The 22458-nt window shown below is 39.5% G+C and overlaps 1 protein-coding gene across 6 annotated transcripts in view; it reads right to left on the bottom strand.

Moving 5' to 3' along the window:
• The window catches only part of STX11 (syntaxin 11), a 33754-nt gene extending 15458 nt beyond the window's left edge, over nucleotides 1-18296 (bottom strand). The window contains exons 1-2 of one of the 6 annotated variants that reach the window (XM_032485078.1): nucleotides 9456-9593; nucleotides 4288-4341 (exon numbers count right to left, since the gene is read on the bottom strand). The gene's annotated coding sequence lies outside the window, so the exon portion shown is untranslated. Of the gene's footprint in view, nucleotides 1-2938; nucleotides 3083-4287; nucleotides 4342-5833; nucleotides 6052-9455; nucleotides 9594-18271 lie in introns of those variants that run through there. The other 5 variants (XM_014567522.2, XM_032485076.1, XM_014567521.2 and 2 more) reach the window with 5 other exon arrangements.
• Between the last annotated feature and the right edge of the window lie 4162 nt (nucleotides 18297-22458).

Below are 22458 nucleotides of genomic sequence, written 5' to 3'. Positions count from 1 at the left end.
ATAAGAAAATAACATAACAAAATATATGGAGGAAAATACATAGATAATTCACAGGAGATAAAATATTCTCAATAAAATATGAAATGATGGTGTCTACCCTTTAGCAAATAAATATAAATTAAAAATAAGATATTAATTTAGACTTATTATTCACTAAGATAGAAATGAAGGAAAAAAGTCAGAATACAAGGTTTACCTATGTTTTAGTTACAAACACCACATGGGAAAAATAAAAGGAAAATACTTATTGTGTGTTTATGCTGCTGTCAGTGGTAGGTGTAGGTATCTAGATGTCAACGGAAAGGAAAAACGTCCACAGCACTCTTAAGTTTCAGCAAAAGGCAGTTAATAACTTGAGAAATTTTCCAATTAAATAACAAGAAAATTAAGCTTACTACAGGGAATTTTCTTCTGCCAACTGTTAATCTTTTCAGATGAGCTGACACTACCATAGTTTTGATTTTTTAAGGAATAAGCTTCATCCTCTAAAGAGTTCTACACTTCGAAAAGGAGAAAATATTTCATTTCACCACCATAGCCTTTTATTTAAAAATTCTCATACTCAATGAAAATATAAAAGTTGAACTAATTTACAAATGCATTCAGTTGGATTCACAGTGGCTAACTAAATTTATTACCTACACTTCAACAATAAACCAAGCCCAACTATGAAAAACAGAAAGTATAAGAACAAATGTTTAGAATTATTTCCTCACCATTCATACACTCCTTATGTACAACATTCATAGTAAAAGTAAGACAAAAAATTAGAATATAATTTGTTACACTTATAAACCAAGGACTATACTAAAGCAAGGGAGGAAAGATGTGAGAAAACATGACAAATGGTCATCACAGGACATCATGTGTCCATTCATTTAAAATCACACTTCAAGCCTGAGTTGCATTTTCACTTGCACTATAGTTTTTAAACCCATTTGTCAGTATCAATGTTGTTTTAAGATGCTGTTCAGTGTGGATGTGTTTAAGTTGACTTAAATGAGACACAGCAAAGCACTCTGTATCTCCAGCTATATCTAATAAATGCTGCTCTATGATGACTTAATCCTTCCTTCCCTACAATCAGCCAAATGCACAGAATTCTTAGTAAACATTCATAGGTTAAATGTGCACCTATTTGCTTTGTGATATCAAGTTAGACAAGAAATAGGTTCTTAGTGGAGAATCAATCTGGTTGCTTTCTCAATCAAAAGACTGTCTCTTAATTAAGATACTATATTTAAGGTTATTTATGTATGTAATATAATAAATGTAAATAAATTGCAGTAGAAGAGCCACAGCGGATTCAAAGATTGAAAAATCAGGACGTCACAGTCCCTGCCCTCAACTAAGCTTAAAATGTATGGAGAGAAATAAGCAGGTACAGAAATAATGAAAGAGCAAGAACAGGCCATAAACGGGAAAAGAAGGACCCAGCATGAGCTGCCTAGCCAGGCAGAGTCTACAACCTCCAACACCGCGTGGCATCCTCTCTCGGGGGCCAGGAAAGTGAAGTGGAAAGATGAGAAGGGGGAGCAGACACTGACCTCTAAGCAAAGGTGCTTCAGCCTTGGTCTGGAAAAAACCCCAAAGGCAAATCTGCTAAGCACCCACCTAGGCCATAATCATTCTTAAAATTAACTCTTAAAAAGCTGTAATATAAGCTCATGATTTTCAGAGCTTTAAATTCATATTCCTTTTCTGTGTACTACATATTAAAATGTTAGCAAATTAGCTTCTAGCAATGGCACTGAATGAGATGCACAGAAACTGCCTTCTCTGTTCCTTGCCAGCTATTTAAGTCATTTAATGAAGGAGGCATATTTTCTTGTTCTCTCTTTGCCAATGCATGTGCTCACATACTGAACACACACAACACGCACACACACAGACGCACATGCATGTGAAGGGTTGAGAGATTTTGAACTAGGCAGACCAAAAGATCTTCCTTTATTTAAAAAGAGGTCCCTTGCCTTATAACCAAAGCCAAGCTCTTAGCTTCTATTTTTATATGAATTATGTTTCGTGAGAATGGAAAACTTTCTCTGACCTTAGATTAAGCTGGGTTTTTGACTCTGATCTCACACTTTCCAGTAGTTCCTCTTTCCCAGTATTTATCATATCCTATTGTTAATTGTCTTTTTTCCTAATCTTTTTGGTTTGCCAATCAGGTTCATGGGATCAGGGGCTGTACTAGCTGTGTTTGCCATGTACACAAAGTGTCTGGCACATGGCAGAGCCTCAATAGATATCTGTTGATTAACTATGCTCATCAGAATGATCATTTCTTGCAATCATTTTTGATGAGGCTACGTCTCTTGAACACAAAGATGAAGAAGACAGTCCTTGACCTGAGGGTGCTCACAGGCTGGTAGGGAGAATAATGAAAATAAATGTTAATAATAGAGGGATACATGGGAGCTCAGTGGAAGATGGAGAACTCAATCTGGATGAGGGGAACAGAAGGCTTCCCAGAAAGGATGGTGTCTGAGCTGATTCTAAATGGTTTAACCAGAGTTAGCTGGGCAAGGAAAGGGACGGGACCAGGCAGAGACAACCACGCAGAGCAAAGGCATGAAGCTATGAAGGGATAGGAACTACAGCAATTTGGTGTTGCAGGAGTCAACAAAACATATCAAAATGTCCTAGGAATTTACCAGATTATTTTTTAGGTGACTAATACTTCCTGCAATGACCTGAGTCAAAATCAGTGCTTTTTTCTTTGAAGAAAAATAATTATTCTCTATTTCAATGAATCAGATAATATATTTTCCTGTCATTGTTATCTGTCTCATCCTATTATATGGTCATTTAAAATTTTAAGACAGCATCTCAAAGCATCATCTGGCTTAAGATTTTCTGCAACTTTCTCTTAGAAAGTTTACTGATTCCTATAAATTCACCGATTTCCAACAATCCCCCCACCCCTGCCGCTCACCTTCGTCTACAACTATTCCAGGAATTTGGCATCTCCTCCCCAGTTATCAAGACAGTAAAAGGCCAAGCCAGAAACACAGCTCTCTCTCCAGCAATCCTGGTTGGAGGCTGGCCAAGGAATTTGGGCCAGTCTTTCTGTTGGCCACAACAGGAATATGCTATGAAAGACAAGGGATGAACATCACTGTAGCAAGCCTGCTGGGATTAAGGCTCAGGTGCTCCTTTGTTCCCCAGTTCCCATGGCTTCTTGCTAATTTGAAAAATCCCAACAGGCTTGGTCACTATTAAGAGCATAACGGTTCAGAGCATGTATCAGGTCATCTAGGGAAAATTTGTTGAAAATGCCAATTCATGGGCTCCGCTTTTAAAGATTCTGTTCCAGTAGATCTGAAATGTGGGTGTGGGCCTGGGCTTTCCTTTCTGTTTCCTTTTTATTGTTTGTTTGTTGGCGACGTTTCAAAATATTCCAGCTTTCTGATCTTAGAGTCTACAGGCTACACACTGAGATTCACTGGACCTGTTTGGGGCCTTTCAAAGGCTGAGGGAAAAAAGAGAGAGGAGGGAGGGAGAGAAGAGAGAGAAAAGGTTGCCTATATCACAAAACTGTTTTACCATTTACCAATGGCAAAGCCTTGAATTCTAGCAAAGGCCAGCATGCATTACCCTTCTGTACCTGGTCTGGACAGCTGGGGTAATTGTTAGTCTTCTTTCGGAGGCTCCCTACTCCACTCGTCCTGGCCTCCCCTCACCTGACTCTTCTGCTCCTCATTGTCCCAGGACTAAGGCTACTGTCTTCTTGCTCTCTGGTGAGCTATTCTAAGTCCTTAAGGGCGTTGGACAAAATGCCAGCTTCCTGGCCTCCACGCAGCAGGGCAATGGTCTGGGTCGGAAAGACACAAGCAAAGCCCTCATAAAGAAGAAAGCTCTCTTCCACACAAATGTAGTGGATGATGTGACACTCGGATCCCCTTCAGGACCAGGGCCCTCATTCCCCCAGCTGCCAGCAATGTCAGCTGCTAAAGGTGCACAGCTCCAAGAATTGCCCTAGAATGAAGGGAGCTTCTTAGCCCAAGACAACACTTTCTGCCTGGATGCAGCCCACATCCAATGGCAAGCTGATGTGGCGGATACAATGACCACTATTGTACATGCACTGCTGTTCAATTTCCCCCTCTATGTAATTCTGCTGCCCTCTCTCCCTGTGAGGTGTTGTTCCTAGAGCATCTCCCAGTATATTTCTTGTATATGCAAATCTCAGAGTTTGTTTCCAGGAAATTTGGCCTAAGTTACTGAGTTTGCCTCTTTTAGTCAAGTAGTGACAGCACAGTATAGTGGACCTCTGCAACTTACTTCTTGGGTAATGTTGGGTGGTCACTTAATCTCTCCCGGGGTCTCCTTCGTTATCTATAGAATTCAAATACAGACAACAACAATAATAATGATACTTATTATTTCTGTTTTGCCAGGCTTTTATGACAATTAAAAGAGAAAATATATATGAGAGTTCTTTGTACATGATGAGTAATTTTGTCAGCTCACATCGCTGTATGTTGGTTTACCACGTGGTAATCAGGGAAGAGGGGAGGAAGAAGTGGGCTATCTACTAACACTGTACAATTCAGCCCACACACTGTGTCCTACTTTATCTTAAAGCAACAGATTTGTGTCACTAATCAGTATACCCAGGCATATAATAGAAAATGAGAAACAAAATCCGGAGGGGAGACATGTATTGGTGCATGTCCTGAAACTGAAACAGAAGCAAGAACAACACTCTTTTTCCACATGAAATAGCAACAGAGCTATTTCCACTACTCTGGAAAGTCAGAATTCACATCATTACCCAATAAGTTATGCAATGAGTAATGAAATCTCATTTTATATCTTTGAACAGAGAAACAAGTAAAACAATTGGGTATATAAAATGGGGAATACTTTTCTAAGCAGCATCATCTTTTCTGGATTACCTTGATACTGTATCCACTAAAAAGAAAAAAATATACACACAAAGTAATTGAAACATGTTATTAGCTCAGGAAGGATAATTGGAAATTACTAATCCTAAAACTTCCCCCTACTAAAAATTACCAAATTATTGAGCCTTACAAAGAACTTGAATGAGATACACAAATAATGTCTAGTATCCACAGACTCAGAAGGAGTGACCAGCAAATGACATACGCTGACAGATGGTTTCACTATCAGCAAAAGTCACAGGATGGTTAGACCTGGGAGGAGGCTTAGAGACCTAACAGAGCCCCTAACTCTAGAAATTCTTCACTCTCAGGTAAACCACAGTCAAAATAAGGAGGCAAGACAAACCCACGTGAAATATTAACCAAAACCCTTCCCTTTCTTGTTCTCTGAGCACTGAATGGATTACAGGCAGACAGGAATTCAGACCAAGGGGTAAACATGTGGGCTGGATCATCCCAAAAAGCTTCATGTCAGTCTCATATAATGGGAAACTATAAACATCTAGATATCCTGGTAAATCTGAGGAAATGCTAAACGAAACATTTTCTTCATGCGTAGAGAAAACATTTCAAATCTTCAAGTTTTAGACATCTGAATATTTTATAAACTTCAAACTTTGAGTGAGTTTGCTGATTTGGTTAGGTACACATTAATTCCGTGTTTATAATGCATACATTGTCCAAAACAGAGGCCTCTGAGGAAAAGATAATTAGACCCTGCCTGCTGAACAAAAATCAGTATTATTCCAAGCCAAAGTAGGGTGAATCATGGAACAAGGAGAACAGTAAAGAGTTGGGGTCAGATTTTGCGGGGAAGAGAGGAAGAGGGAAGTGGCGGGGCCTGAACCCAGGAAACTAGAATCATTTTGTCCAGCTAAAATCAAGAAAACAGGGGACACAACAGGGTCAGCGTCACTTACCAAGATTCTGGCAGTTAGAGACAGGAGGGGCTGGAAAGTACCTGCTTCAGCGTAAAATAAGAACAAACAGGCCCCCCCAGAAGGCAGATTGCACACAAGGAGTAAGATCTGGAGTTGCTGTGGACCTGCCTCTGTTAGTAAATCTTCCACCATCAGCATCTACGCTGCTCTGTAGATTAACACCCTCCGGCCAGCCTTTCTGCTTCCCCATGGGTGGGATCCTCCAGCTCTTAGTAACAAAACATTGAGCACATCTAAGAAACACAAAACACTGAACATTCAGTGCTTGGAAAGGGAAGTAACCTAGGCAACTGTGAGGACACAGTTGTTGAAGCTCTGGGAACCTGCAGTCACTGGGAGTTTCCATTCAAATGTTTAAAACTCCCAGGAGAAATGTTCTGATTGTTCTAGATTTATTCCAGGGATCTCTCGGGATGGAGGTAGTGGGGAGGGGTGCTATGCAGCACAATAGGACCACTGGGGCCCAACCTCATGTACTGGGCTATTCCTGGATGAGGGAGAATTGTCAGGATCAGGACAGTGATTCCACCTTGAGTTTATCAGTGTCCAAAACATCATTCATTCATTCATGGAGACAGCATATCACAGCAGAGTGGTTACGAATACAAGCTCTGGAGACAGATACTGGGATCAACTTCTGGCGTTGACAACTATTATCACCACACTTTCTTTCTGCACCATTCAAAAGTAATTAATTATAGTACCTATCTCGCAGGATTGCAATAAGGAGTAAAAGACTTAATTCACAAAATGAACCTAGAATAGTGCCTGGAACATGATACGCACTCAATAAATTTTAGCTACTATTATTATTATTCACTCAGGAAGCTTTAATGAGCACTGACTATATGTCAAACGCTGTGTGAGCTCCACGTTATCCTTGAAACTAAACCTACTCTTCCATTTTTGTTCCTATCCTAGTCATAAACTAGAAATGTGAGGGTCATTCTAACCTCCTTGGTCTCCCTCACTGTCATGTCTGCTTCTGGGTTCTGTGGCAGGTTCCACCCACTGAACATCTGTCAGTTCCTTCCCTCTTTTCCATTCCTCACTATTACTCCATGACTCAAGTCTTCTTTTATTTCTTATCTTGAATATTATAGTAATCACTTCTGTATCTCTCAAAGGTCAGTGCTGCTTGTTCTTATTCAATCTATTTTCCATCTTGATTCTAAGTTCTTTTTAAAACATGTATCTGACAATATCATTCACGTGCTCAAAGTGCTTTACAGGATAAACTCAGAGCTCCAACACAGCAAACGGGCCTGTGATCTGGCCCAGTCTGTTCTCCTGCCCTCTCCCCAGCCAGAGTCCATCCCAAACAGGCTGATTCTTCTGCTGGGTCTTCTAACCCTCCATCTGCCTGACAGCTCCTCCTCTTACATTAAGGTTCATTTTTTAATCAGTAAATACTTCCTAACACATATCGTGACTAAATCTGTGCCAAATTGAAGGAGTACAACAGTGAAGATCACACTCAATCCTTTCTCATAGAAAAAGTAATTTTGAGGCCCTCAAGGGAGAAATGAAGTATGGAAATCAAGGTAAAGTTGTCTCAAACTTAGCATCATTTCCCTCACTAGTTGGATATCTTATGAAACTGGAGAAATTGAATATATTTTGGCATCACGTCCAAAAGCACCTGAGCAAATTTCAGTCCCAATAATAAACTGTGACACTGTGGATTTACTCATTTTGACTCACACAGCTATGTGTTAGAAAAGATTGATCGAAACTATAAAAACAATGATCAGAAAGTTGTTTCAATATGGTGTTGTAATGTTATAAGCCATTAATTAGTCATTCTGTTTTTTAAAAGATGAGTAAGAGTGCCTGAGATTGTCTAGGGGTAATAAAAAGCTGGACTTAATTTTACACCATTATTAGATAATATGAAATATGGTTAATTCAAAATCTTTAAAAACCATGCCTTTCTAATTAATATATTTTTAAATCACTTACTGAAAGGTAGGCTTACTGAATAAGCTCAACAGACTGCCTACAAAGACAAGTAGATGATTAAACTCAAAACCTTCTTTATTCGTCCCAGCAACGATGACCTACTTCATTCAAAATCCCAGATCTACAGGGACATCAGTCATATTGGGACAGAGGCTCTACTATGGGCATAGATTTGCCATTGTATTCATTTCCTTCTATTGGATTTTCCAGCCTTCCACACCAATCTTTAGGGCCCTTGTCAGCAAGATTCTGTCTTATTCACAGGTGTATAACCATAGCTCAATAAAGAGCTTGGCACAGAAAAGGTGCCCGGTAACTGTTTGCTGTGCTGAATTCAGGTGACTCAGGTCCAACAGTGATGCTGTCCCCTTCTCTACTATGTGCTGAGATAGTGTACAGTCCCTTCCTAAGACCTATTACCCTGATGCAGTGGGACCTCTCAACTCAAACATTGTGATTTCTCAGCTCCATCTTGGTATCCACAGTCTTCAAAATTTTTCCTGTGGCACTCATTTACTAATGACAAAACTTTTCACGTGGCACTAATTTACTAATGACAAACTGTCCAAAAGATTCTGATTCAGTGACAATCACTATGTAACATGAATGACATTTCTATCACACCATCCCAGTAAAAATAGTAACAAACCAGTTATGGAATAATGAAACTAATTTTCTCTTGAGTCTCTGTGGCAAAGCACATGATTTAAATGCTTATCTTACACCAGCCTAGTGACCCTAGCTGGTGCGCTGTACCATCAGGCGCTTTTGGAAAGTGAAAACTTTAAACTGCTACTTCCTATACCACCAGCCCCAGCTCAGCAGCGCCTGTATGTCACATCTTAATCTTATTTTAAATACAGCCAGAGCAAACCTCACTTTTCAGAAGTTCATTAACAAAGTCTCACAATTAAGAGAGCAGCTCTGTGACTCATTTTTGGATACCCGTGTGGAAATAACAGCTCCTCCCTTTGCTGAGAAACGGCTTAAACAAGCGCGTGAGAACCACAGGAAGTAAGACAGGTCTCGGCTACTGTCGAGCCTAGAATTCCTTCCCGGGATGGTGTGGTGCTCGTAGGCGCTGCCACTTCTTGTCTCCACACTCCAAAAAAAAAAAAAAAAGACATGTGGGCTTGGAAGGGGCTGTTTCAAGGCGGTATCAATTTCTCCGTATTTCCTGGCTCCTGAGTCACACTGTCAAGTTCAAGTCAAAAAGTACCCATTCTGGTATTTTTGAGAAAGTGCAACCTAATAGGAAGTGAACAAGTGATCAAACCGAAGTAATGCCTCCACTAATTAAAAAAAAATTAGCCTTTCGTCCCAAAAGTAGTCTTAGGTGGATACTGACTGTATAAGGGAAGCCTGTCAACAGGTTATCTCTGAAATCATTTCAATGAAACCCTAGAATAAAAAACAATCACTCCTCTCTGAATTAGAAACCCAAAAGCCGTGCTCCCCGAGGGGCCGAGAGGCGGGGTGAGACCCGACAACCCCCCGAAGGCATCCCTCGGGTCCCCGAGCGACAGAGTCCGCCCCGCCGCCGCATCCCCGCAGCTCTCCGCGCACAGCCTGCGCGGGGCGTCCCCGCGCCCAGGTGGGTGAAGGAGAGAAAAAGAGACCCAAGGTGAGAAACACGAACCAGGAACCGGACGGAGCGTGCGAACCGAGAAGCCCCCTCCTGAAAGCGCCTGTCCCGCGCGGGCACCGGGCGGGGAAGGAAACCTGTGGCGCGTCTCCCGGCGGCTGGGCTCCCGGCGCCTCCCGCGGCTCCTCCGCGGCCACCCGACCTCCACGCCGCCGCAGCCGCATCTGAGTGCAGCCGGCCCAGCCCCTCGGGCGTCGGAAGCGCCCGCAGCAGGGGACCAGGCCCCGCCCCTGTGCGACGGCACCGGCTCCCCACGAGCCCAGCCCCCTTCCCGCCCCCCTCCCGGGAGTCCCTGCGCTCTGGACGGCGGGGAGCCCGGCTCCAGCCTCCTTCCTCTCCTGTGTGCCCCCGGGTGCTCTTGGACCCTGGGGCGGGGGAGGGGCGCCGACTAGCCGCAGAGCGCGCGGCCCGAGGCACTCTTCCCCTTGGCGCCCCACCCCGCCCCGAACCCGCGCCCAAAGGCGCCGGACTTTCCCCGGGGATCCCCACCGTGCCTGTGACGTTCGCGGGCCGGGCCCGTGCGTTTCCCGCCGTTCTGAGGTGGTAACTGTGAGAAGCTACGGCCGGCCCTGCACCTGTCGCGCGACCCTGTAGGCGGCGGGCCAGGAGGCTGCGGGTCACACCGAGGCTTTCCCAGAACCCGAACTCACCCCTTTCCAGTGAGTTTTAAACACCAGACCCGTTCATTCATTCATTCATTCATTCAGTACCAGTCCAGCGTCCGCACAAGAGCTGAGGATACTGCGTGGTCAAAAACACCGCCAAGACATTGCCCTCGGGGACCTGGCATTCCAGTGAGGAAAGTTAAATAGATAAAGTGTATATCCTGTGAGGACAGTGGTAAGTATCTTGAAAAAAGTTAGGCCGTGCTCAAAAAAGTTGGGGAGGAGAGAGGCCTACACTGATGGAAAATGTCAGACATGCAGGAGCCAGCTGAAAGGGCGCCCAACGCCAAAGCTGGAACGATTTGAACAGCAGAATAAAGTAGTATTAGATTACAACCCAAAGTTAAAAAAAAAAAAATCTGTGAATCAATAGTGATATAAATAGTTGAATACATAAATGGCAAAGAGATAAAGCTCTCCTTCAGAAGAATTCCCAATAGCTTATGAGGATGCTACACCCTCAAAGAGGAGAAGCCTAACTTCCCACTCCTTAAAGTATAAGCTGCTTATAGTGACTTTCTCCCAAAAAGTACAATATGGAAAAGGCGGGAAAAGAGTAACTTTACATTGGAGACATCTGAAAAACACCACCTCAGCCAGGTGATCGAGGTCAATATTAAGAGTCAAAAATCATATTGATAGTATGTGCTCTTCATATGATATGATGAAAATGGCACTTGACCTCTGTAGTCTTCCTCCCAAAAACCCATAACCCCAATCTTGTGAGAAAAACATCAGACAAATTCCAATAGTGAGACATCCTGCAAAATATCTGACCAGTATTTCTCAAAGTTGTCAGTGTTGGCAAAAACAAACAAAAATCTGAAAAACTGCCACAGCCCAGAGGACTCTAAGGAGAAATGACAACTAAATGTATGTGGTGTCCTGGTTGGGATCCCGAGACAGAAGAAAGCCTTTAAGTAAGAACTCAGGAAATCTAACCAAAAAAAACCCAAAAAACAAAAAAACCCCACAAACAAAAAAACTAAGAAAATCTGAATAAAGTATGTACTTTCTTTAGTAATAAAATAACAAGATTGGTTCATTGGTTATGATAATATACCATAAAAAAATCTAAAAGCACTCTAGAAACTAAAGTTTATTTTAAAAGTAAAGCAAAATAAGAGAGATGAGGAGAGCTATAATAAACTGAAGAAAGTAGGTTTATTGCAAAGGCCTCTAAGATAAAACAGTTGAGGGAGGAAACAACCTAGATATTTGGGTTAAGCCCATTTCACGCCCAGGGATATGCAGATGTAAAGGCCCTGAGGCAGGAGCCTGCTTGGCTTCTTGGAGTAATATCAGTGTGGGTGGAACAAAAGGAGTGGGAGAAGAGTGATGGGTGGTGGGGCTAAGGGTAGGGAATAGATCATGTAGTGCCTTGGTGGTCATGATGGTTTTTAAGTTTTACTTTGATTAAGAAGGGAAGACACAGAAATTTTTAACACAGGAGTGACCTTAATGTGGCCTTTTTTCTTTTTATTAACCCACTGTTGTGTTGAGGATGGATTAAGGGACAAGAATGGAAGTAGGCCAGCCAGTTAGGAAGCTGTGATGGTTAATTTTATGTGTCAACTTGACTGGGCCATAGGTTGCCCAGGTATTTGGTTAAACATTATTCTGGGTATGTCTATGAGGGTGTTCTGGGTAAGATTAACATTTGAATCTATAGATTGGATAAAGCAGACTACCCTCCCCAGTATGGATGGGCCTCATCCAATCTGTTGAAGGCTTGAATAGAACAAAAGATAGGGTAAGAAAGAATTGGTTCTCCCTAGGCCTGACTGTCTTTGAGCTGAGACATCAGTTTTCTTCAGACTTCAGACTTGACCTCAGACTGAAACTTATATCCTTTGCTCTCCTGCCTCTCAGGCCCTCAGACTCAGACTTGAATTATACCACCAACTTTCCTGGGTCTCCAGCTTGCCACCTGCAGATCTTGGGACTTCTCATTCTCCATAATCATGTGAGCCAATTCCTTATAATAAATCTCAATCTCTCAATATAGATAGATAGATAGATATCTCCTGTTGATTCTATTTTTCTGGAAAACCCTGATTGACAAAAAGCCATGGCAGTGGAGCTGGTAAGAACTGGGCAGGTTCTGGATATGTTCCCAAGGAGGGGCTGACAGGACTGGCTGACTAACTGGATGTAGGGTATGAGAGAGAAAGAGGATCAGTCAAGGTTTTTACTTGGAGCAACTAGAAGAAAGGAGATTCCTTATGCTGAGATGGGGGAGACTACCTGGGCAGCAAGTTGTGTGGGTTGAAGGAGGGGAGGGGAGGATTGCTGGGGATTAAGAATACCATTTTTGAACACTTTGCGTTTGGAGGTATTAAGTTGTCAAGGAGGCAGTTGGATAGGTGAGTCTGGGATGCTGGTTTCAATCTGGATGCCTTTAGCACTTAGATAGTGGGCAGGTAGTATTTAGATGTCTGATGTCTAAGTCCTGGGGCTCTCCAGAGTTCAGAGATCAGGAAGATGAAGAACAAGAAAGGAGAATGAGAGGGTCTAATCACTGAGATAGAAGGGAAACTGACGAAGGTTGGTGTTCCAGAAGCCAAATGAAAATATCTTTCAAGTGTGGTCAACTCTATCAAATGCTGCTAAAGTGGGTGAAATTGGGACTGAAACTGAGCAATGGGCTTGGCCATATGGAAGCTCAGTGGCGAACTTGATAGGAGTATGGTGGTGTATGGTGACCAAAGCCTCTGTGGAGTGGGCCCAGAGAGAATAAGAGAGTAAATGGAGACTGAGAAATGAGGCAGTGGCTGGAAGGAAATGTATGGTCAAGGGAGAATTTTTTTTTTTAATTATAAGTACATGTATTTATATGCTAATGGGCATGAGCCAAAAGGGAAGGGAAAAAAAAAAATAGCAATGCAGAAGAGAAAAGGGATAATTGCTGGAGCAATGCTCTTGAGTAGATGTGGAAAGGGGATCTGGTGCACAAACGGAAAGCTGGGGTTAAGTAGGAGAAAATGGTGTTCTTCCCTGATGGCGGAAGGGTTATTCCCTGATGGCGGAAGGGGACCCAGAATGTATGGGCATCAGATTCTGGTAAATGAGGAAACATTTATTATCAGTGAGGAAGCAAGGCCATCGGCTGAAAGTGAGGAATAAGAGGAAATTTGAGAAGAGAGGAGAAAATAGGAAGTAGCATCTCAGGACAGGGAGAGAGCAAATGGACCTTGAAAATATAGACAGATTGTGAGTGGTACTAAGGGTTCATTTGAAGTCAGAGATCATGAATAGAAAGGGAGGCCAGTTGATACAGTTGTGTGTTTTCATGAGCCTCTTTTGCCTGCTTGGGCACCAAATAAAACCAGGCAGAGTTCCAGATATAACCAGTTTGGAGCTGCCAGGCGAATATGATGCAGGAGAGAGGAATAAGAGTGTTGAGGGTTCTATGCACAGAATGATGGTACTGGAGGGCCACGGCATCTAAACCTAGTAAGGAGAGAAGAGAGGACATGAATGATGGTGTTGAGGCCAAGTAAAAAGGTATTAGGTTAGTGGATTGGAGGTTCCAGGGTGTCAAGAAATTCTGCAGTTGTGGAATTAGAGAGATTCAGCTGGAAAAAATACAAGATGCTTTTCAGAGAACAGACTATGAAGGGATACAGATATTGATAATGGCAAGGTCTAGACTGACCTGGATTCTCTGCAACTGACCTGACCACCCTGGCCAGCCTCTCAGACAGGTCTTCTATGTTTTAGACATTTTTCTGGAGAGTTGGCTCTCGAGAACCTCCAGTCTGAGTTTTTTGAGCCATGAGGACTTTAGGGTAAAGCCCAGATAAAGCAGGGCAAGCATTTGAAGAGGGGCGTAGCCGCCACATAAAGGGTCACCCCCTGCAGATGGTATACATCATCTTGTGTACCACTGCCATCCCTCATCTGAAGGGCTCTTAAACCCACTGAATCTCAGGGTTGGAAGGTCATCTGTAAATAGTCACGTTATATCCCCAGTCCACGGAGCAATCACAAACTGCCATTTATCTTTTCTATGCAAGTTTTCAAATTACATGTGATTAACCTATCTTAAAAATTGTGATAAAATATATGTGACATAAAATTTAGCTTTGTAGCCATTTTATGAAGTTCAGTTGCATTAAGTACATTCACACTGCTGTGCAAACATCACCATCCGCTTCCGGAACTTTTTGGTCTTCCTCAGCTGACAACCCTGTACCCGTTAAACAGTAACTCCTATTCCTCCTCTTCCCAGCCCCTGGCAGCTACCATTTTACTTTCTGTCTCTGAATTTGACTGCTCTAGATACCTGAAATAAGTAGAATCATACACTATTTATCCTTTTGTAACTGGCTTATTTCACTCGGCGTAATGGCTTCAAGATTTATGCATTTTATAGCATGTGTCAGAATCTTCTTCCGTTTTAAAGCTGAATCATATTCCTCTTTCAGTCTCTGCTTTCATTTTTCTAGGGTTATATACCCGGAAGTGGAATTGCTGGGTTATATGGTAATCCTATGTGTGATTTTCTGTGGGCCCTTCATACTGTTTTCCACCACTTTACATTCACACCAGCAATGCACATAGTTCCAAATTTTCCACCTCCTTGTCAACATTTGTTATTTACACATAACCTATCTTTGATTTTCTCGCTATTTGACACTCTTCTGGGCACACGATGTTGTATGAGTAATGACTAACTGTTATTAACCCTGTAGAAAAGGGAAATGAGGTTAAATGAACCAACTTGTACTTAGCAAGCCCCACCGCATGCATCTAGATCTGCACTGTCCTACTGTAGCCACATGTGGCTATTTAAATTTAAATTAATTAAAATTAAGCAAAATTTTAAACTCAGTTCCTCAGTCTCATTAGTGACACTCCAGGTGTGTAACAGCCACCATAACCAATGGTTATTAGTACCCAATATATTGGACAGTGCAGAATAGAACATTTCTATTATAGCAGACTGTTCTTTGGCTACTATATTGGACGGCACTTTCCAGATCCTGGCAGCCACTTCTGCTTTGTCTCACAAGTTGCATTGGGATAAGCTTTTCCAGAACTGAACAGCTTAAAATTTAAGATAAAAATCCTTCTTTTATAAAGGAGGAAATATGCTGCCTAAAATGTCTATGACTCTTTAGCACAGATATGGCTGCTCTGTGAATTCTCAACTTTTAATGTTTAAATATTATATTGGACATTTAGTGATCATATGGTTTTGTTGCGCTTAATGGATACCTTTATGAATACAGACTTACTAAACTATTTAAATCTTTCTTTACACCCTTTGAAACATTTATCTACTAAACTATAAGTTTTGAAAAACATTCTCATATTAACAGTGGAGACTGTGTCTCTTCTACTTAACTACTTTTTTACCCAAAGCCCAGCACAATACTAGGATATTGGAGACTCTCCATAAATATTTGTTGAATGAAGAGTGAGTGAATGACCAAAGCAAGCACTCAGTGGAACTTGGGGAAGCTCAGGGCTGAGAGAGCATTTTTAGAGGGTGGCACCCAGGCATAACAAGATTTAGGAATATATCTCTAGCACTGATATAGCTTAAAAAAACTAAAGAAAAAAAAAAAAAGAACAGGGAATTTAAGCTATGATCTTCTTTCCCACTGTGGAAAAAGTAGCTTTAAAATTACTATAAGGATTTTGTCTAGTGCATGTTTGTAAAGCTTCAACTCTGTTTTATGAATACTTCCCACCAATGAATATAATAACAAGAAAAAAATGAATTCTCGATTTTATAATGTCAGCATGTGTGAAGATATCTTCTGTTTGCCCCTTCAGATCCACTTTCTACCACCGTCTATCCTGCTCTCAACCCTGGGAGGTTGTTCTGAATGAATTAATGTAACAGGCTCCTGTGCCTTTTGGCTTCCCTTGGGCTTGGCAAATAGGGAACTCCTGTAGGAGAGCAGAAGCAGGGGATGAGGTCAGGGAATTTATTCCAAACAGAAGAACTGTCTGTGTCCCTCAACCTAAGGCCACTGTTCTTCTAAGGTGGTCTGTTCTGCATGATTCCCTCTCCCCTGGTTCTGGATACCTCTCTCTCCTCGTGACTCTCAGGCCTGAGGTATGACAGCCCAAGGGTCCCTTATGGCTCCACCCTGCCTGCCCCTTCATAATAGTACGGTTCTTTATAAACCTTTCTGGAATTATTCTAATTTGAATGTGCCATCTATCTCACAATGAGACCCTGATACAGCATCCTTAACCAGGGGCTGGAGCATAGTGTCCAAATCCCTGCTCTGAAAACTTTGTACCTACAATCTACAAAAATGTTCTCTGATTGATATTTTCATCTTCTTATTTAAATCCACGGGTTAGTTTTTTGAAGAAACCATATAGTATGCCATATGATATACTTTTTTCTCTAGTACACTCAGACTAGAAAAATATTCTCGGATTCCAGGCAGATCTCTTTGCATATAGCTTCTCTACATAAAATGTGATTTATGGAAATATAGAAATAAAACTTTATAAAGTAAATTGGTAAATGTTGAAGGTTTCCAAATGTCAATATCCGATAAGCTTTAAAGAAATCAGTACCTCAGTACTTCAGACAAGCCATCATTACTCAATATACACACCTTACCAGAGAACACAGTTTCTAATCCTTTCCTGTACGCTGAATGTTTCCAGTCCCCAGTGTAATGGTATCAGGAGGTGGCGCCTTGGTAAGGCGATTTGGTCATGAAGATGGAGCCCCCAAAAATAGGATTAGTGCTCTCATACTAGAGGCCTCAGAGAGCACTCTTGCCCCTTCTGCTGTGTGAGGACACAGCAAGAAGACAGCCATCTATGAACTAGGAGGCAGGCTCTCACCAGACACCAAACTTAGACTTCCCGGCCTCTGAAACTGTGAGAAATAAATTTCTGTTGTTTATAAGCCACTCAGTCTGAGTATTTTTGTATAGCATGTAGCCCAGATGAAGACACCTTTGAAGCTCAAGATTTAAATGTACAACTGTTAGCAAACAGCAGATCATTAAAGAAAAAACCTGTAATGCTAATACCTATATCAAAGATAATCAACAGTTATCATTTGGTTACAAGGTGCCAAGCACTGTGTTAACGTTTTTATATATTATCTTTAACTTGCATCACAAATGTATAAGGTGCATACTGAACCTCATTTGACAGAGGAGGAAATGAGCCTTAAAGTCTCCTGTGCACTGTCCCAGCACCTTCAAGCAAAGGACTATAGATTCAAATCCTAGTATCCAACATAGAAGTCTGTGTTCTTACCTACCTGTAAAGCATCCAAGAGCAACATCAAAGACTACAGAAGAACCAAAAAATAAGAACCTTCCAAATCAAACAGATTTATTTTATCTGTTACCTGCATTCAAAGAGCAATGTCAAAATCTAAATAAGCTTAGAAAAATTACTAGAAGAAAGAAAGAAAAGAAAAGAAAAAAGAAAAAATGCAACAGATTATTTTCATAGAAAAGAAAATTTCTTGTTGTTTTGTAAGCTTATTTTCCTGTGCATTGTACATAAGAAGGGGTAGAAAATGAGGGTGGAAATTACACTATTTTGGTGTTAGTTAAATTTTATACCTGCCTACAATTCCCGAAATGACACCAGTGTATTTTTATTTTAACCCAAATTGCAATTAAGTGAAAACTTTCCTCTGATATACTGGGGTACTTGTTATAAGAGGCCTGAGGTTTAGCATGTACTGGCTGCTCTATGAATACAAATAGAAAATTCTCTGAAAGAGAACAGGCTAAAAAAAAAAATCTGGTCTAGAGATAGTATAATTGATATATTTAATAGCTCTTAGTAATTTTTCTGCAACTGTGATTTTGCATAACAACTTGCAAAAGTATTTTAAGATGAGACTGTTGCTCAATGCTCACTTCTGGTAAACCCCTTTTTGCACCATAGCCCTGTCCTGCGGAACTGATAAAAGTGAAACAGAAAAAGCATAAACAGAATGTAACAAATAAGACATAACTTTTATGGATAATAGTTTAGTCATAAGGCTTTAAATACTAGTTCTGAATTTGAATACTTAAGTTAATTCTCAAAAAGTGTGCCTTTCCCACTTATACTAAACATTTTTACATCCATATTTTGTTCTTTTAGAAGAATTTATGCTATGTACAAGCTATATATTTCTACAGCAAAAAGCCTTACTTTGGGGTTGAGATATGGTTTTCTTCTCTTTTTCCTCTTCATCCATTTCATCCCCTTGCTGAAGCTCTATGTCTTTATTTCTCTTATTTTTCTCTTTAATACACTCTTCAGATGGACTGATTCCTTCCTCAAAGATGGTTTATAATTTCTGTGAGTTCATGGGCTACAGCCAGCATTCTTCCATGACCTAAAAGAAAATTTAAAAATACAATATTGGCACCACAAAAAACACATGTGTTTCAAATGCTGAATATTAGTGCAAGTGGTACAGTGAAAATAGATTGAAGTCTGAGCAGTGAACTCACAGCTTCAATGGATAGTCTTTCCTTGAGGATACCTGCTCTTGGGATGATGATCTTGTTGAGACCTTAGAGAAGCTGACAGGTGTTCCTCTCAGTCCTCAGCTCCTTACCTTGCTTACATGCCCCAGTGTGAGCGAGAATCTTTGGTAGGAGCTGACTTGGCCTTGCATCACAATCTCTGGCTTTTGAAAGCAGGCCACTCTGATTTCTTGAAACCCTGTTTTCTACAAGTCAATGATGGCAAATGTGAATTATGAAACAGGAACTTTTGCCACAACTCAACATCCCTAGTCACAAAGACACATTTACAAAACAAATACCCCCATGTAAATTGAAATTCATAATTGATTATAATGGAGATATGGGTGCTGGACATAATCTATTTATTCATATTTTATTTCATAAATAGTCCTAGTACATAAGATCTTCAACTTAAGTAATGAGTAGACTTCTCTTCAAGGAAAAAAAATGTAAGGTACCCAGTGCTGACACATTACCTGATTGTAAATGCAATGTAACTTACATAAATACGGTATAAATTATTGTAAGTACAGACTCCTTAAAAAACTATAAAATCCAAACCAATCTACATATTACAAGTATGAAATTAATAATATTAAAATAATCAGCATTGATTTAATGTTGTCTTGATGAAGCAAAACTACAGATGTTTTTTTTCCCAAAAGTAGAAAAGTGCATTGGGATATTTTGTATTTCAGTTATCTATGTGACTTTCCTTTGTTTTGAACACAACACTCATTTGAATGGTCCTTTTTATTATTGCTATGATTTTTCCTTTTAAACTGTACATTCATCTTGAATCATCAAGCACATTTTTTTCAGCTTTATTGAGGTATAATTGACATAAAATTGTAAGAAATTTAAAGTATACGTGGTGATTTGATATATGTATACATTGTAAAAGGGTTCCTACCATCTAGCTAATTAACATATCTATCACCATATATATGTGTGTGTGTGTGTGTATAAAAACATATTCCTTATCCATTTATCTATTGATGGACACTTAGGTTGTTTCCATATCCTGGCTATTGTGAATAATACTGCAATGAATATGGGAGTACAGATATATCTTAGATATCTTGTTTTCATTTCCTTTGGATTTATATCCAGTATTTGGATTGCTGGGTCATATGGTAGTTCTATGTAATTTTTTGAAGAACTTCCATATTGTTTTCTATAATGGCTGTACCAATTTACATTCCCACCGACAGTGTACAAGGGTTCCCTTTTCTCCACGTTCTCACCAACAGTTGTTCTCTCATGTCTTTTTGATGATAGCCATTCTAACGGGTATGAAGTGATATGTCATTATGGTTTTGATTTGCATGTCCTTGATGATTAGTGTTGTTGAGCACTTTTTCATGTACTGTTTGCCATTTGTATGTCTTCTTTGGAGAAATATCTATTCAGTCCCTCTACCTATTTTTAAATCTAATTGTTTGGTTTTTTTGCTTTTAAGCTGTATGAGTCCTTTATATATTTTGGATATTAACCCATTACCTGATATATGATTTCCAAATATATTCTCTCATTCAGTAAATTGACTTTTTATTTTGTTGATGGTCTCTTGCTTGCAGGTTTTTATTTGATGTGATCTGACTTAATTATTTTCATTTTTCTTGCCTTTGCTTTTGGTATCCATCTAAAAAATCATTGCCAATATCAGGAAGGTTACATTTTATGTTTTCTTCTAGGAGTCTTATGGTTTCAGGTCTTATGTTCAATTTTAATCCATTTTGAGTTGATTTTGGGTATGGTGTAGGATGGAGGTCCAGTTTCACTGTTTTGCATTTGGCCTTCTAGTTTTCCAAATACCATTTATTGAAGAGACTATTCTTTTCTCATTGTATGTTTTTGGCACTTTTGTGGAAAGTTAATTGGCATACGTGCTTGAGTTTATTTCTGGGCTCTCTGTTCTATTCCATTGATCTATTTATCTGTATTTATGTCACTACCATTCTGTTTCTGTGAAAATGCCATTAAAGTTTTGATAGAGATTGCATTTAATACCTTAATCAAATTGCTTTGGGTAGTATGGATATTTTAACAATATTAATTTTTCTAATTCTTGAGCATAGAATATCTTTTATTTATGTCATCCTCAATTTCTTTCATTACTATTGTATAATCTTCAGTATATAGATCTTTCACTTCCTTGGTTAAATTTATTTCAAAGTATATTATTCTCTGATGCATTTGTAAATAGGATTGCTTTCCTAATTTCTATTTCTGATAGTTTGTTTTTAGTGTATAGAAAAACAACTAATTTTTGTATATTAATTTTTTTGTTTTGTATCCTTCAACTTTACTTAATTTGTTTATTATTTCTAACTATTTTTGGTGGAGTATTTAGAGTTTTCTATATATAATATATTATCCACAAATAGAGAAAGTTTTACTTCTTTCTTTCTGATTTGGATGCCTTTTATTTCTTTTTCTTGCCTAATTGTTCTGGCTAGGACTTCCAGTACTATATCGAATAAAACTGACAAGAATGGGCATCCTTGTCTTGTTCCTAATCTTAGAGGAAGAGCTTTCAGCTTTTCACCATTGAGTATGATGTCAGGTGTGGTTTTGTCATATGTAGCTTTTATTATGCTGAGATACATTTCCTCTATACCCAGTTCGTTGAGAGATTTTATCATGAATGGATGTTGAATTTATCAAGTGATTTTTCTGTATCTTTTAAGATTATTATTTGACTTTTACCCTTCATTTTGTTATTATGTATGTATTACATTGTTTAATTTGCTGATGTTGAACTGTCCTTGCATCCCTGGAATAAATCCCACTTGACTGTGTATGATCCTTTTATTGTATTTCGGGGAATTTGCTTTGCTAATACTTTTTAAGAATTTTTGCATCTGAATTTATTAGGAATACTGGCCTATAATTTTCTTTTCTTACAGTGTCCTTGCTTGGATTTGGTATCAGAGTAATGCTGGCTTCATAAGGTGAATTTGGAAATGTTCCCTCCTCTTCTATTTTTTGAAAGCTTTAGAGAAGATTGGTATTAATTCTTCCTTAAATGTTTGGTGAAATTCACCAGTGAAGCCATCTGGTCCCAGACTTCCATTTGTTGGGAGGTTTTTAAATTACTCATTCAATCTCCTTATTCATAATGAAACTGTTCAGATTTTCTATTCCTTCATGATTCAGTCTTGGTAAGTTGTAAGTTTCTATATATTTCCTATTTCTCCTAAGTTTTCCAATTTGTTCATGTATAATTATCTATAGTGGCCTCTTATAATCCTTTATAATTCTGTACTATTAGTTATAATGACTTCTCTTCATTTTAATTTTATTTATTCAAATTCTCTCTCCTTTTTCTCTTGGTGAGTCTAGCTAAAAGTTTTGTCAATTCTGTTTCTCTTTATTTAGAAAACAACAACAACTCTTTGGTTCACTGATCTTCTCAATTGTCTTTTTATTCTCTATTTGCTTTATTTCCACTCTGATATTTCTTATTTCCTTCTGCTAACTTTGGCCTTGGTTTGTTCTACTTTTTCTTGTTCCTTGAGATGTAGAGAAAGGTTGTTTATTTGGACTTTTATTTTTTCTTCACGTAGGCATTTTCACTGTGGACTTCCCTCTTAGAACTGCTTTTGCTGTATTGTGTAAGTTTGGGGATATTGTGCTTCCCTTTTTACTTATCTCAAGATATTTTTTAATTTCTCTTTTGATTTCTTCTTTGACCCATTAGTTGTTCACTAGCATTGTTTAATCTCCACATGATTGTGAATTTTCCAACTTTCTTCTTGTAATTGATTTCTAGTTTCATACCATTGTGGTTGGACAAAATGTTTGATATGATTTCAATCTTCTTAAGTTTATTGAGAGATGTTTTGTGGCCTAATATAT

The sequence above is a fragment of the Camelus ferus genome, chromosome 8 (assembly GCF_009834535.1).
Source record: "Camelus ferus isolate YT-003-E chromosome 8, BCGSAC_Cfer_1.0, whole genome shotgun sequence".
NCBI classification, from domain to species: domain Eukaryota; kingdom Metazoa; phylum Chordata; class Mammalia; order Artiodactyla; family Camelidae; genus Camelus; species Camelus ferus.
The sequence above is the reverse complement of the archived record's forward strand: the minus strand, read 5'-3'. Positions and strand labels throughout refer to the sequence as shown.